The 12447-nt window shown below is 40.6% G+C and overlaps 1 protein-coding gene across 2 annotated transcripts in view; it reads right to left on the bottom strand.

Moving 5' to 3' along the window:
• Positions 1-12447, bottom strand: part of USP6NL (USP6 N-terminal like) — a 210373-nt gene that overhangs the window by 87824 nt on the left and 110102 nt on the right. The window lies entirely within an intron of this gene.

The following is a 12447-nucleotide window of genomic DNA, read 5'->3' as shown; positions in this document are numbered from 1 at the left end:
CCAGCCTCAGACTCCTGAGACCTTCATCATTTTGCAGGAACAGGAGAGAACTCGTGTTGCTAACTAACTTAACCACCTGCCTTGTTCCCGTGCTTGAGCCACAAGGCAATTGGCCAGGTCTGTTTATACACATCTGGAGCCCCTGTGTCACTCAAGTGACAGTTTTATTTTCCCACTGTAGGACCAGCAACAAAACTGCTTTTCCTCCTGCACCACAAATGCCCTTCATCTTCTACCCGCTCCCCTCTTTGGATTTGGGCTACTTGATGCTTCAAAGCAACACAGAGGTGAACAAGTGGAACGTGACGAGGTCAAGTTGATGTAACACAACTGGCTTTCCAAAGTGGTTTCAACTTGCAACTGATGCTCAACAACTCAGTTTTCCAGTAGCTCCATTATCACTCCCTTCCTAAAACACCAGCTTTCTTCCCCCCTGCCCCACCATAAAGCCTCCTAGTAATGCTAACCAGAAGTATGGAAAGAAATATATATATACATTTAAAATTTTTAAGAAGAAGAAAGTTTCTGGAGTTTTCCCTCATGGCCCCTAGAATATTTGTAATTCATCCGTCCAAATGCATCCAACAAAATCATTTCAGAAAAACCTCTAACCAAAACCTTTTTGTTTTTGTTGTTTCTTTTAAAAATACAAATGTATCCCCTAGCAGGAAAAAGAGGTGATCTGAAAGGATGAGTCTGCTTTGTGTCCTTATTATGTTCCACCACTTTGTCTCCTTGCTATTCGCCACCACATGGGGTGTCTGCCCTGTTCCAAGACTCACTGTACTGACTTCTGAACGTGGACACACTGGTGGGGACATCTAGTTCTTCCACATCTCTCATGATCAGATGCTTTCTGAAGGTGGTATATGTGTATGGAAATGAAAATCCCTTGGCTCATCTACAAAATGAATCCAAGAAGCCACTGACCAAAGCCATTAAAAATCTTGCTCATCTTCACAAGGTTATTTTGTGATGCACAGACAGAGCTTGCCTTTGGGCTGTAGCTGTAGCAGTATTAATAAATATGAAAAATAACTTCTGCTTTGCACAACATCACAAATCTACAGTGCCACATCTGGAATTAGCCTTTTCTCGGTGACAAATTCTAAACCATAAACATTTGTAATAAAATTATAAGAGACAATAAATCCTTCAGCATTGTGAAGATAGGAAATGCTTCCTGGTACAAATATTATTAACTCTGCCTGTGCATTAGAATGGTGAGCTAAGCTAGTTCTAGTTAGCAAACACAATAAAACCTTTCACAGAAAGGGGTTTATAGAAAGGGAAAATACCAAAATATAATACAGGGCTAATTGTGACAATGAGGAAAGGTCAAACACAGCACACTCAGTGGAAATGTGCAGAGGATTGTTCCCAGAGCCAAAGAAGAAAGAGCAAGCACCTACCTACATCCAGACACAGAAACGGCATTGTTTGAGTGATCACAGCAGTGAGCAGCAGTGGATGAGGGCTTTCAGCAGCACTCACCTGGAGGACTGAATGCTGTAAGGGCTCTGGAGACAATACACCAAGAGTTTGAGTTTGCATCGGAACACTGATTAGGGTTAAAGCTCACCCAGCAATTTTTATGCAAAGCGTTTTGGATAGATATTAGTTAAGCTACATCCACATACAGATGCAAGTATTTTTAAAGCATTAATTGATGATTCTCTTTTCTAATATCAAATATAGGGTTTCCTAGCACTACACCACCAGCAGTAAGACATTTTCTACTTAGGTTCATAATCTCGGGCCAGTTAGAAGAAAAATTTATGCTGTTTGCCCTTCAAATTCATTATCAAGTTATCATTCAGCTCTTCCCAGGCATGTGTCCACCCTATAGCTCTCAGATGTTCACACAGACTCCTGGGTGTTTGAATACTAAACGTTATAAGCAGTGAAAGGTTGGCATCCGTAACATAACCATGTATCATGAGAGAATAAGCCGAATTATTCTTTAAAAATTGGTCTATAATGCAGAGAAAGAAAAGCTAATCTATCACAAGGAGGCACTGCTGGACATAGCCTGTGGCCAACTAACAAAATTTAGAGTTTCTGGAGAAAGAGGAAAAAAGGTTTCATGATGTGAAATTGAAGGACAGTTTGATTGGATTCCATTCCCAGGAGTAAATCTTTTATCGAGAAATTAGAATTGTCCACGGTTCCTGGGATTGTAACTTAGTGCTGCTCACTCTGAGCAGCTAGGCACGCTGCTGACAGCCGCACTGGGAATTGTTAAAGGACACATTTTTCAAAGCATGAGGGAATTGTTGGCATACCTAACTGGGAACATAACTTTTAGAGCAGGAGGTGGTGACAAAACCAGTACATTGTTCAAAGTCTTCCATCAGACAGCAAGGATAACCAAAACCAAAACCAACCAAACAAGAAAAGCCAGCAGATACGTAGGAAAATACATTGTGCAAAAAGTCATCTAGTTAAAAAGAACTGATCCTTCAATAAGCAGAAAATGATAAAAAGCAAAGAGAAGCAGCAAAGTGGTACGTCCATGTTTAAAATACTGACAAATAATGGAGACTACAGCATTCAGTCAAAAAACTGCAAACTGAAAGAAATAAGAGTAATAAAGTAACTTGGGGAAAAAAAAATCCCTGGTTGATGCTAGATGTTAATGTTAAAATTGTAAACAGTGACACAAAAAGGCAACGATATTTAACAGCATTGGTGGGAGATATGAACCAGTGTTGGGTGTTGTTTTTTTTTTTTTGCCAACAGGGACTGACTCTCAGATCAGTATTATTTAATACCTTATCAATGCTGTGGATGTTCATAAAAGATCTTTGTAGATGGCAAAGATTGGGTGGCTGCAAGTAATCAGAATTTGCTTTTACAGAATCAACTGTTTTGGTTTTTTTTCTAAAGGATAATGAAGAAACCAAATAAATTTGAACATAACCAAACACAAGGAAATCCTTCTGAGAAACCAGGAGAGGTGACTTCAGGATATTATCAACCAAGAATTAGAAGCCAAACCATTACGGATTCTCTTCTGTCATAGGGGTCTCCATCCAGTTTGTTTTACTTCATCTTTCCCTGAGAAATAAGTGTTTAGTTTCCTGATTACTTTATTAAAAAGTAAAATAAATAAATAATAATAATAATAAAACCTCTAATATTTAAAAGGGTCAGGAGAAGGGGCAGAGATTTTAAACTGAAAGAAGGAGGAGGCTAATTTTATGTTGGATATAAGGAAATTCTTCACTTTGAGGGTGGTAAAACACTGCAACAGGTTGTCCAGAGAACCTGTGGGTGCTGCATCATAGGAAGGGTTTGAGATCAGATTCTATGGGGCTTTGAGCAATGACAACTGGTAAAATGTCTCCACCATGGCAGGGGTGGGCTCCCCCCAGACCAAACCATTTTATGATTCTATGATATTAACACACAGTTTAAGATGAGGCAAATAAAAGCAGAAGATGTCTAAGTTTCCTTGACTTGTTCCCATTTTTACAGCTGAATAATAGATCTTTTCTTCAAAGTTTTCATTATCCATAAAAGTAATATCAAATACTGCTGAGAAACAACTGATATTCAAGACAGGCCAATAATTTCCATGTATGCATATATACACTGCATACATATACAGCTGGATCCTGCCTGTACAGCATTGAGTAATGGAATCAGCAGACTAACCAAGTCACATGCTCTAACCTCATATGACAACTGCCCATGACTATATTTAACTAATCATGAAGAAATCCTTTCAGTACTGCAGGGCAGAGAGTTGTTCAGCCTTTGTGATTAGAGATGTTGCTGAGTGCTTTTCTCATTATTATTGTTATTTCTCTGAAAGAAGCCTGAATGAACAAGACTCACTTTCACAGGAGGTCTGGGTCCTCTATCTTCCCTAAGTCTTTGTTGGCATCTTCATCCTTGATTTCAATGCTCCTTTATACCTGAGACCTCTGAACCAAAGCTGTAAAGATTTTTCAGAAATAAAATAAGTTTCTTGAAGTTTGGCAGAATTAATACAATTCATTTCCCTTCCGCTGCATCTTTGCATTGTTCTGCCACTTCAAACGGAGCCCACTTAGCTTCTTCTGGAAGGCTTTGGATGTCAAGGCTATGAGGTTTATGAGCCTCTCGGAGCAGTTACAATAGCAATCTCATTTCAAATATATGCTTTTAGACAACAACTTTACAAAAGAAAAATCCTAAAAAATGTTCTTCAGAGTGAATTAATGAGTCACAGAGTGGCAGGTTCGTCTAACTTGAAGGGATGGAAATATTTGGCATCAGGCACAGAAACTCACAGAGCACCAGCACTTGGCTCAGTGATTCTGAACAGACAAAAGGAGCGTCCCAGATCTGTGCATGCAAAAAGTAAACAAACATCTCCCCTCAAAAAAAAAAAAAAAAATTGAAAGCAAGCAAGCAAACAAAAACCCCCAGAACACAAACCTGAACGAAGTTAAAACTTAAAGAAACGGAATTTAAAAGAAAAAATGGAAATCAACTCTGAGAAGAGTTTGTTGTGCAGTGCCATCCCAGCACAAAATGCACTAATAGCAGTATGAAGCCCTCTCCAAAGTTTTTTATCTCAAGCCCAAACAGGCAAAAGCTGATTGGTTTTTCACCTTGCTTATGAAAAATTATCTCATATACAGTAAAATTTTGGCTCGACTCTTACTGATAGCTGTTCCTGTTCTGCTGAGCTCAGTGAGTTCAACACTCCATATGTAGTCCTGGAGGATTACAGCTCCCCCAGGAAGGCTTTTTTTCCCCCAGGACAGACCAAGCACAAGCTATAAAGTAGGTAAGCTTGGACAAACATCAAGAAAGAAGAGCCAATCAAAGCTGTGACAACCATGACTGTGGATTGATGGTTTCTCTGTTTCCATGTTTAAGATGGGTGTGATCAGGGCAGACAGCAGAAGGGGCTGAGAGCGAAATCTCAGCAAGGACAGACAAGGCAGGGGTTCTGAGAAACCACAGGGCTGCCTTCCTGCACAGGAATAGACACCACAGGCGAGGGCAGGGAGGGCTAAATGTTAGCAATGCTCTTAGTCACTTAGAATTCTAATTAAAATAACTCAGTATTCTTGCTGATGTTCTAGTAAAGCTTTCTGAATTCAGAAAAACATTCTCATCTTGTAATGCAAGCACACCATCATGAGAAGCTGAGGTACACTCACCTCAAAGCATCCTACGAGTCTCATTCAGTTCCTAGTTGGTGGAGGAACAAAGCAGCTAGAGACCAAAACACAATGCCCCAGGTCAAAAACAAACCCAAAGGGTCAGACTAGACTTGGCACAAAAGGATCAGATAAAAACATTTGAGACATTCTGTTCAGCAGCTGCAAAGACTCCTTTGGAATTAAAAGTTGCAAACCATAGCAGACCTCCTTTAAAAGCTCTGTTAAGGTGAGAAGTGCTGATTATTTTTTCCAAGTGAAGGCAAAATGCAAAGAGGGGAGTTGTTCCTAAGAGTTGTCAAGATTCACGCATAGAGCTTTAAATAAAAAGACAGCAGGGTTTTGTTATTAACAACACCAGAAAATAAGCAATGGACAGATGATGCAAACTGGGAAGCTTTTGTGAAGCAACTCATCTATAGGCTAATGGTAAAAGTGAGCATCTGTTAAGTGCCAAGAATATACAGATAGCATTTCTTTCTTGCATTTGTAAGTAGTTTGGACCTTGGCTCCTCAAATTCCTTGAATAGCAGGTGCTAAATCACTTGAAAAGTTGCACAGAAGCTCTTTCACCTGCTTCAGTCATTTGAAATAATTAGACCCAACTTCCTTCTAGGAGCAACATCATGGAGAGCTCCCCTTCAGCACTGCATCATCGAGTACTCGCTTTATGGCTGGAAACAATCCCAACCCCATGACAACTGACTGCCGCTGCCTTATTTAAAGACAAAAAGAAAAGAATTGCAAGACAGGAGTTCAGGCAGTTCACCTTCCTTACTCTAAAATATAAAGCCCAAAACAAATTACATACAGTCACCCAATGACCTCTGCAGCTTGAGGCTTAGGCTTGGAGATGGAAATACAGTCTCAAGCTTACCTCTGGAGACATCTCCTGACGTGGCCGACTTGCCAGTTAAGACTTGCCGAACTCCCTGCAGCAAACGATGCACACAAGGACATCCTTCTGCATAAGGCACTCAGAGGACCATACAGTACAGGAAACATTTCAAAAACATGAACTTGAACTATGTTGCTAGTAGCTGACATGCAAGTGTTTTCAAAGTTGTAGTTAAATCTCCATCTGCGGATGGGTAGTTAAGTAATTTTCTTTTACTAATCCAACCTGATGGTAATTAGAAGTCATGGAAGTTTGTCTGCCCTCCTCCAAGCCCCATTAGTCCAGCTGGAAATCTGAAGTCTCTGTTTAGGGTCATTCTAAATAACAGAACATGATTCACTTCTAAAAGAGGAGGTAGATGAGGGAGTCTGCATTTATAGTTAACAATAAAGTAATAATCAAGGTGGCATGAAATGTTATTTTGGAACTTGAAGGTCTCTGTATGAAACCACTTAAATGAAGAGGGAAAAATACCACCTGACCATTCCTATTGAGTATAACAAGAGGGTTACCAAAGTGATCTGCTCATGTGCCCAAAATCACAAGATTTGAAAGCGTTTCAAAGCATTTCAGACATAGCATTTACAACGATGAATGTGTGCACAGTGTGACACCCCACCCATCCACTGAAATTAAGTTGTTGTGTTGTTTTTTTTTTTTAAGTAATGGTATTTAAAGAGCGACACTTTTTTTTCTTTCCTTCCCAAAGTTACACCACCAGAACTTTTCTCTGGGGAGAGCAGACTGAGCACTTCCAGCAGCCTGACTCCACAGATGTTTAAGCCAAAAAGAATTTACACTCTTCCCCTCTTCATTAGTGTTTGGTGTCATTTGGACAGAGCATGGCGAGGTGGGAGGGGAAGCAGTTGTGAAAACCCTTCCAGGAGACAAGGGAATCATTTCATTCACTGTAAGACCAGGCGTGCTCAACAGAAATTGAGCACATCAGTAAAACTACTGCCAGAGGCAGAATGTATGCTGCCAGCCCTGCTGCAGAACCACACTGGAAAGGGAACACCTGAGGTTAATGCTACATTTTTACACATTACAGAGCAAAATTAAGATTTACAGCATCAAAAAGGTTGAAGGATAGCTTTGAACAATGGGTGAACTCCAGCAGCTGCAAATGACTTTCTATAGCTGTGAGCATACTAATTCTGTGATTGAGAGACCGTTTCTCCTTTCTTCAGTAGCTATGTATGATTAAATATTTACAGAGAGCACCGAGTCCAGCCAGCCAATAAAGGTTGACTGGTTCCTATGTGCTGGCCAGCAGAGAGCTCTCAAATCAGGGGCATAACTTCCCACTTGCACATGGTATCGCCTAAGGAAAAACTCAGCAAGCCACTTAACATCCCAGTCCTTCAGATTGAGCAGATGTCACTTCTCATGTTGTAGTTACTGCATACAGTAAAGCACAGCACAACCACCAGATAGGCCTGCTGAAAGCATTTATAGTTGGCTCATTATACTCATATTGCTATTCTATCCTTTTTTTTTTTCTTTTTTCTTTTGTGATTTATTTGAAGGAAAGTGACAGCAATAAAAAGAACAGACTTTGAGATGGATTTGAGAATGCAATGAGTTGATATGGAGCAGGTGGTCTGTGACAAGATGACATCAGAAAGAAGTCATTCACTGAAGAAGCAAACAGTTGGACACCTGTACTGGAAGTAAAATATGAGAAGTTACAGTCAGTTTGAAAAAATGTATCATAGAATCACCAAGGCTGGTAAAGACCTACAAGATCATCCAGTCCAACCACAGTCCCATCACCAATAGTTTTCTCTAAACCATGTTCCTCAACATAACATCTAAATGTTCCTTGAACACCTCCAGGGTTGGTGACTCCGCCACCTCCCTGGGCAGCCCATTCCAGTGCCTCAGCACTCTTTCAATGAAGTATTTCCTAACATCCAGCCTGAATTTCCCCTGGTGCAACTTGAGGCCATTCCCTTTCATCCTATCACTAGTAACACAAGAGAAGAGGCCGACCCCCAGCTTACTACAATCTCCTTTCAGGTAGTCACAGAGAGCAACATAGTCTCCCCTGAGCCTTCTCTTTTCCAGACTGAACAATCCCAGTTCGATGAGGATATCGAAGAGGACAGGGCCCACCACCAGTCCCTGGGAAACACCACTCATGACCGATCACCAGCAGGACTTAACTCCCTTCACCCTAACTCTCTTGGCCCAGCCCTCCATCCAGTTCCTTACCCAGCCAAGAGTGTACCTGTCCAAGGCACGGGCTGCCAGCTTCTGCAGGAGAGTACTGTGGGAGACAGTGTCAAAGGCTTTGCTGAAGTCAAAGTAGACCACATCAGCAGCCTTTCCCTTATCCACCAGGCAGGTCACTAGATCAGGGTGGCCAAACAGGACCTGCCCTTCACAAACCCATGCTGGCTAGGCCTGATCCCCCAATCAACTGACATCAAATGAAGATTCTCAACACTGCCACTTTCTTTGGAAGTTGACTAATATGTCGCCTCTGAGGAAGACTGAAGTCAATGGGACTGTTTTTAAATCACTTTCTAGAAAGGTAACCTGTTTTGTTTTGGGTACTTTGTACCAAGCACGTGTCCAGTAATTTGAAAATGACTGACATGCATCACTGCACCTCAGAAGAGTGGGATTCTCACTGAATTCTAGTGTTCCTTAACTTTCAGAGGAAGAAGCCCACTATACAGAACTCTCACCTCCATTCCCAAACATAAAAACAGCTAAGTACCACCACCTTTGAGAACCCAGCCCTTTTGCTTTGAAAGCTTTGTGATTTTTAACATAAAAGCTGGATTACTGCTGGATTCTACTACACCCTTCAGACAATAAAGCTTCACACTTAACCATATTGCAAAACCTCAGTTCCCACAGTTGGGTGCCAACTTGTTTAGAAATGCCACATTACCTGATGCTAGTACTACAGATCACTTACTGGCTCAGGGACACACAGCCTGTGATGTCAGTTATCACTGAGGAAAATGTCTGGGAACAGAAAGGCTAAACAAAACAAAACAAAAAAGACATGGATTGGACTAAATCATCTAGCAGAGCTCTTTTCTCTGTTATCAAAAATGACAGAGATCTGTTTTTTCCTAAGGGACAATACTGCAGATGATTCTAGAAGATACTGCTGAACTGGAAAATGCAAAGCTTTTAGTCTGGATGGTGTAAATGAGAAAGTTTCACTTCCAGCCTTCCTAAGCTAGGAAGTGGCTTAAAGCACCAGCTTCAATTCTGTGACACATTTCAAATAGAAGAATCTGACAAAGCAGCGTATCACCTGGAAATCAAGCCTGTTGTAGCTACATCTGACCTACTGCCAGTCTGAGCTGGCACATTTCAGTGGCACGATATGGCACTTTGCAAAAACACTTGATTGGTGCTGCATGTAATACAGCTTCTGGTGTGTGATGCTGAGCAAAAGCAAACTATGGCTTTGGACTGCAGAGACTGTACGAGTGCCCCTATACTACCGTGTCCTTCATCTACTGCTAAATTAAATTGCTTTCTGTAAGAAAATCCTTCCTGGAGAATTTCTGACCAATGCAAATGATTATTATTATTATTTTTTTTAATTTGCACATTGTCTAGAGAGGGGCAAGGCTGAAGAGGCAAACAGCAATCTGTTATTAACTGCTTTATCATGCTCCCAATGAACAGCAGCAAAAAGGCATTGCAACACCTCTGAAAAACAAGAGTTGGCACATTATCAGAGGAAGGAAGCAGACAGAAGAATCAAGCACAGCTCATCTTGACAAGGCTGACAATAAAATCTACAGTGATAGAAACATACTCCACTTCCTCAAAAAAAAAAAAATTAAAAAGGAAAAAAATCTAGAACAAGTTCTGTTCATTCTCAGGTTATTCAAAATGCCAATTTCTAAAAGCACCGATTTTCTATTAACTCCATAAGCAGTAGGACAGGCAGTCGGTGTGGGTTGAGAGAATGAAATTACTCAGGGGAGGGACTGCTGTGTTCCCTGGCGTGGCAGGAAGTCCTCTTGGCACAAAGAAGCCCGAAAATGGCATTTTTCCCAAGCTCACCAGATTTGGAAACCATTTAAAGACTACTCAAACAATCACAATTGTATTCCCAGTTCCATTTGCTGGCCTAGTCCTCTTCTCATTGCAACTGGCCCATTCAAAGCATTGGGAGCCTCTTAATATCACCACAAAAGAAAAAAAAATCTTCAGCAAACCACACAGTAACCTCATATCATCAAAACAGAAGCTCAACTGTACTTAGTCAAGGAACTGCTGAACTGTAACTATGCTACATTTACAGAGCTTTGCAAAAATGCAGTATTTCAAGGGCTACAAAAAAAATTTACATTTTCCTCTCACTGAAATACTGAAAGCAGAATGTACTCCACTGGAGATGGAACGGTGGGCGTTTGATGGCATATTTTAAATAGTATTCCTCTTTGTGAATGCGATGTAATGCCACCCAAGGGGGAGATTAAAAAAAAAATAGTCTGTAATTTGCAAGCCCATTTCAAAGTCATATCAAGTACGATGTGAAATTCAGGATAGGATTCTTGAGAGAAATCTCCTTGGAAAATGCATACGTACCTCAGGGAATCTTTGGATTTGCTTCTTCACACTGGAAGGCTGTTCTGTCTTTTGACATTTCAATGCTGTTTACACTATGCATCTAATTTTGGAACTAACAACTGGTTTATTACAAAGGTGTATCTTTGCCTAACGATAAAACAGTTCTCTTCTGCAGCTTCCAAGGTTTCTACAATCCTTTACTATTACTAAACTTCTATTCGTAGTGAGGATATAGCAGTTGCTTTACAGTTAGGGATTAATTCTGCTGTCAGGTGTTATGGAGGTAACTGATATTTACATCTGCAAAGGACTTTCCTTTATGGCCCTGGGTAAAAAATAATAAAAAAAAAAATTGCCTGCATTGATCTGATCACTCTCAAATAATTGCAAAGAATATCATGCTTTGAGGCTTTCGGTAGTCATCAGCAGGGATTAGGAGGAAATACTCTCTTTAATAGACTTCTGGTGAAAGGGGTTTTTTGTTTCCTCTGTGTCACCTTCCCTGAAGCATTACAGGCAGGGCACAGCTGGATCTGGGGAAAGGAAAAGATTAAGATCATTTTCCTGAAGTCATATTTTCTTCCTTAGATGTCCAAGTGATGATGATTCAAATTCATCACCCAAACTGACATCAGGAAAGAATCTTCCCTGGGGTCACAGCAGGAGTAGGAAGGCTTCTGTCTTTGCTTAAACAATGCACATGGTTTGATTAGAGAGAGAAGCAGTTTGATCACATAATCAAACCCCATTCATGGAAAAGCTTAGGAGTGTCAGTGAGACTGCAGTCCTTCCTAACTTCTTCCCAAGGCCCCAGTAACTTAAGGATTTCAGTCTTCTGCTGTACAGTCCTGCACTGAACTGTATTTATTCTACTGTGGTATCAGTCAAAGGAAAAGCAAACACAAGTTCACACCACACAACTGATTCTCTTTTGCTCTTACATTCTGATTAGCTTAATTTCACTGATTTTTGGTCTTGCAGAAGTCAGGCATCTAGCCTTATTTAGTCTTCTGCATTCCACCGTGTTAGTGAGGAGACATTACTTGCTCTCCAAGCCCCTGCCTTGAAACTGCCTCACTAAGCTCAAAGAGAGCCAGACAACAAACTACGGTTCACATGGCACAAGGCAGGCACATTTTAGAAAATCATTACGAAGAAACCATGGGAAGGAAAGGTCTCAAGTATTTTATGTTGATACTTACTGCTTGACTGTTTTCAGATCAAAGCAGACAGTGACAGAAAAGCTTTCAGGAGGATATCTAATCCATTATGTGGGAATGATTCCCTCCACCAGCAAGACACAGTAAGACACTGGCACAGCACTGCCTTGCTTCACTCCTCACTGTGTTTGTTACTGGCATCAGTGATGGATTTGAATCTGATGGTACCTTTAGCTTGGTTAGTCCAGCTAAATGAAACAAAAGCAGACTCTGCACTATAAACATGTGAGCCCATGTAAGCTGAATACAGCTCTCTAAACAGGCAACAAACACCACAGCCACAGTCAGACTATTATTTCACACTCTGATCAATGCAATGTCTCTCATTCCAATAATTCTCTTATTCTGAATTGATATTGGGTGAGATTATTAGAACACAGCCAGAAAATTATGATCACAGTTTATACTCTGAGCTTTCACAAATGACAGGTTAAGGTTTAGCAGTGTAGTAAACTACAATCAATAACCTTGTTACTTCTGTAATAATGCAAAAGCACTGTATAGATTGCATCCATATGGCTCAGCCTAAAAATAAACCTGTACCAACAAATAAAATAGGACATGCACCAAATACATATATACACACGACTCATTTATGGAAAGCAATCATTTG

The sequence above is a fragment of the Cyrtonyx montezumae genome, unplaced genomic scaffold (assembly GCF_038088225.1).
Source record: "Cyrtonyx montezumae isolate F1298 unplaced genomic scaffold, pur_monq_1.0 scaffold_3, whole genome shotgun sequence".
NCBI classification, from domain to species: Eukaryota; Metazoa; Chordata; class Aves; order Galliformes; family Odontophoridae; genus Cyrtonyx; species Cyrtonyx montezumae.
This window is presented reverse-complemented; position numbering and strand designations above follow the sequence as displayed.